Genomic DNA, 4,773 nt, shown 5'->3' on the forward strand with positions numbered 1-4,773 from the left:
TGGAAAAGGTTCAGATTCAGATATGTATACACACTTCTGAATTCTAATTATCTTCTCTGTGACTCAGGCTCATTTACATAGGAGCTATAGACCATAGTAGTAGTGTTAGTCTCTCAGTTGTGTCTAACTCTTTGTGACCTCCGGGACTGTAGTCTGCCAGGCTCTTCTGTCCATGGGATTTGCCAGGCAAGAATACTAGAGCGGGTTGCCATTTCCTACTCTAGGGGATCTTCCTGACCCAGGGATCCCACATTGCAGGCAGAATCTTTACCATCTGAGCCACCAGGGAATAGTTTTTCCATTTAAAAAATCAAGATGAAAATAGCTACAAAGTTTTTATTAAGAGGCTTAAAGGTATCTACTCAGTTTTATAACTTAGGATATATAGTGGGCTTCCCTGGTGGCTCACACGGTAAAGTTACATCCATACTGTGTGTACCTAAGGTTTTGGGTTGATTCACCTTGACTCTGGATACACTTAGGTGTATTTATCCACATTTAAAAAACAAATCCAAGAGTGTTTGGTACATTGGCTAAAGTTATTTTAAGCACAACATAAACAGTAATATTTGAAAAAAAATTTCCTAGGACATTATAACTTAGCATACCTCTATGTTTCATTGTTGCCTCCCCAAAACCTTTTTCAGCGCCCCTTTCACCTCCTTATTCCTTAAGGTGTAGATGAGTGGATTCAACATGGGAGTCACCAGGTTGTAGAAGAGGGTGAGAAACTTGCCTTGGTCTTGGGAAGAGCTGTTTCCTGGCTGCATATACATATAAATGATGCTCCCATAGAACAAGGAGACCACAGTGAGATGGGAGCTACAGGTATTGAAGGCCTTCCGGCGCCCAGCAGCTGACTTGATCCTCAGCACAGCTGCTGCGATGTAGCCGTAGGAGACAAGAATAAGAGTGAGGGGCAGTAGGACAATGAGAATGGCAAAGGTGAAGCCCAGCATTTCCACTGCACGAGCGTCCACACAAGCCATCTTGATCAGGGCTGGCATTTCTCAGAGGAAATGGTTAACTCGTCGCTGACCACATCTGGAGAGAGTCATTGTCAGTGGGGACATGACGATGGCATTGACCAGCCCACTTCCCCAGGCCACAGCCACCAGTCGTAAGCACAGCTGGGGGTGCATAATGACCGTATAATACAAGGGCCTGCAGACTGCAGCATAGCGGTCATAGGCCATGACAGCCAGAAGGAGGCACTCGACTCCTCCAACAGAAAGGAAAGAGAAAAGCTGGACAACACAGCCCGCATAGCTGATGGTCTTATCAGGGCCCCAGAGGTTAACCAGCATCTGGGGGACACAGCTAGTACTGAAGCAGAGATCTAAAAAGGAAAGATTTGCCAGAAAGAAGTACATTGGTGTATGAAGTCGAGAGTCTAATATACACACAAGGATTATGGCTGAATTTCCCAGGACAGCCACTGAATACAGAGTAAAATTTACTATGAAGAGCACCATCTCCAGCTTGGGACGATCAGAGAAGCCCACTAAGATAAAACCGTACTCTGAGCTGTCATTGGATTTTTCCATTGCCTTCCTTTCAGATCATCTGTATAACTGGTAAGAATGGAATAAAGAATTCTTAATCTTTATTTTCTGAAAACCATTGAAAATCAGGATTTTTAAGGAACATGTAAGACATCAAGTCTCACAACCCATTTAATATTTGAATAGCTTTTGCCCAGGCACATAATTTGTTTATCATTTGTTCAAACATATAGGCAGATTATTTCATTGTTGGAAAATTTAAAACGAGAATCAATAACTTTTTATCAAGTAGTAAATTTCCCTTATTCATAAGACAAAGTATTTTAATCTTATTGAGCATATATCATATCTTAATATCTCTTAATATGACCATCATTAAAATATTTTAAAAGAGTTACCACACCTAAATTTTCTTTAGACCAAAGCATTCAGTTTCCTTCAACAGTTCTTATAACAAGGTTATCAGGTATATTATCACCTTAGTAGATGTCTTCCAAATATCCTAAATGTTGACAATGACCTTCTGAAAATCTGACAACCAGGACTAATCTCAGTATCCAAGACATGATTTGAAAATCACACACAAAAAAACTGTCTACCGTGATCTGGACTATTATAATCTTATTAATGTTGTTTAAGTATGTATTTGCTTCATAGTGTCATCATTTTCACTTACATTATTATTGTATCTACTAAACATCCCAGTTCTTCCCATGAAATGCTGTCAACTCAGATCTCTATCATTAATTTCTTTGAAAGAAATAGAATTCTGCAATCTAAATTTCTAGGGTCAGAGAGGACATTCTATCCAGTAATAAAATGACAACTTTGGGTATAATCTCTTAGGCTTTTAGAAACATCAGAACAACATGATTATCTTGCAGAAGAGAAGTGCATGGCAATCAGGATGAATGGAGAAAAAAGGAAAGATAGTGCAGTACATAAAGAGTAACTTTAAAAAGTAAAAGAAGAAAAGATTGGCCCTAATATGGCTAAGAAAAATAGAGAGAATATTGAGTCCATAAAAGACAGATTTTTATTTGGAATAAACAGCATTAGGGTAATAATGAAACTAAATATCACAATTATTTTCTTAAACAATTACAATTGAAAGAAAATTTAAATTAAGAGTATATTTAATAAAGTTACTCATGAGTACCATGTGATCCTCTTCCAGTTAACCTACCAACCCCTTGACCTCACTGCAGCTGTAAAACCTACCCATAAGAAGCTTGGAATTAGCTTTTTTTTTTTTTAAACTTTACAATATTGTATTGGTTTTTGCCAAATATCGAAATGAATCCGCCACAGGTATACACGTGTTCCCCATCCTGAACCCTCCTCCCTCCTCCCTCCCCATACCATCCCTCTGGGTCGTCCCAGTGCACCAGCCCCAAGCATCCAGTATCGTGCACTGAACCTGGACTGGCTACTCATTCCATATATGATATTATACGTATTTCAATGCCATTCTCCCAAATCATCCCACCCTCTCCCTCTCCCACAGAGTCCAAAAGACTGTTCTAAAGTCTCCAGATATCCAGAAAATAATCATTATCCTAATTATTGTAAATTATTGATGTATTATTGCAACTGGCTGGCAACAGCTCCAGCAGCATCCTGTGCTTTTATTTATGTCTTTAATTTTCTCTCACCGTGAGACTAAGTTCTGTGAAGGCCTGGACTCTGTCATATTTGATTTAAATACCACTGTATCCCTAGTACCTAGTCTGGTGCCAGGCAAGTAGCAGAGGCTCAGTAAATACTCATTGAATGAGTAGATTTGTTTTTAGTGCTACCAGTGTTACTTTATATCCAGGTAAACCATTATAATGCCGTCTTAATAATTTGTTAATTTCTAATGCTTGATTATACAAAAATGTAGAATCTAAAAAAAAAAAAGTATATTTACTTTAAGTATGAAAGTAACTTCTTTCTTCTGATTTCTTGTTAAAAATACCCACATTTTCTTCTTGATGATTACGAAGAAAAATAAAATTTTGTTTTGTTTAGAAGAAAAACTGTTAAAAGTAAAATTTTAAGAGTTCCTAAAATTCAGCTATCTGAAAACTCAAAATCTATGTCTACCATAATTTTTTTTCTATCACAATTTATAATGCCATTAACTAGTGTTATTGTCATAAAAACTATATACCCTCTGTTATGGAAGCATGGTAAAATTTTTTAAAAATATTATCTAAAGAGTTCCTCCTGTAAAGACTGTATCCACAGAAGAATAAAATGAGAAATTTAATTATTCTGTGGCATCAAACACATGCTTACCTAAGAAAATAGAAATGTTGAATTTTTTTTTTATATTTTTAGTTGGGTGATTTCTTAGGGATTTCCATGAAAAGGAGACAAGTGTGAAAAAAAGCAGAACAGTGGGCACAGAAGAAAACACACCTCGAACTCTTAGTCCTATTGATTCTTTGATAACTTAGGCATAAATAAAGAGTAAAGTTATTAAATTAATATTATAAAATATCTAGATTGCTGTGTGATTTAGGGGAACAAGACAATTAATAATAATATATACAACTAGTAGGCTTGAGAAAAATAAAGCAGAGTAGCACATATCGTAGCCACAAATACTTTGATTTTCTAATAAAAAGCTTATTTTTCGTGAAATCTTCTCAACTTCAAAGTTATTATAGCAAATTTATTTTCCACAGCCAAATACAGTATACTAAAGGGAAAGAAAGAAATTTTAAAAAATTTTTCTTAGTTATTTAGGCTTACCTGTTTTCAGCTTTCCCAAGTGATCTAGGGAAACCACATATTAATATTTTTTCCCCCTGGTTGGGATTTGTTATCTGGGATTTTATGGAGATTATGCAGTTAATATAGGTAGAAAGTAACAACAGGGTGATATGAGACTAATGCACCAGAAATTATATAGAAGTGGTTACAAAGATCTTAACTTTGTCAAGAAAGGGGATGCCAAACTGTCTCCCATGCATTAGAGTCTAGTTTCTTCCTGAAGGTAAGAGCTGTAAAGGCTGTGTGAATTCCTTTTCTTACAATTTGAGTAAAGTGATGGAGTAACGGTATATCACTACCTCATAGAAAAGGCAAAGTGGAATAAGTGCCATATGGTAGTTAAATTATGGAGAAAAGAGGCAATTGAAACAGAAAATAGCATTAGTATTCCTTCTGTCTGCCTGCCATTTGGGCCAAATACCCAGCCTGCAGGAGGCCTTCAGGAGCTGTCAGCTAAAGCCCCCAGAAGATAAGCAGTGCAGCTGAGGACACTCTTGTAGACCCA

The 4,773-nt window shown here is 36.8% G+C and overlaps 1 pseudogene; it reads right to left on the reverse strand.

Annotated features, from left to right (window-relative positions):
- Window positions 1-617: 617 nt before the first annotated feature.
- On the reverse strand, window positions 618-1,547 carry LOC102275655 (putative olfactory receptor 2W6; annotated as a pseudogene).
- Between the last annotated feature and the right edge of the window lie 3,226 nt (window positions 1,548-4,773).

This window comes from Bos mutus, chromosome 23 (assembly GCF_027580195.1).
Source record: "Bos mutus isolate GX-2022 chromosome 23, NWIPB_WYAK_1.1, whole genome shotgun sequence".
NCBI classification, from domain to species: Eukaryota; Metazoa; Chordata; class Mammalia; order Artiodactyla; family Bovidae; genus Bos; species Bos mutus.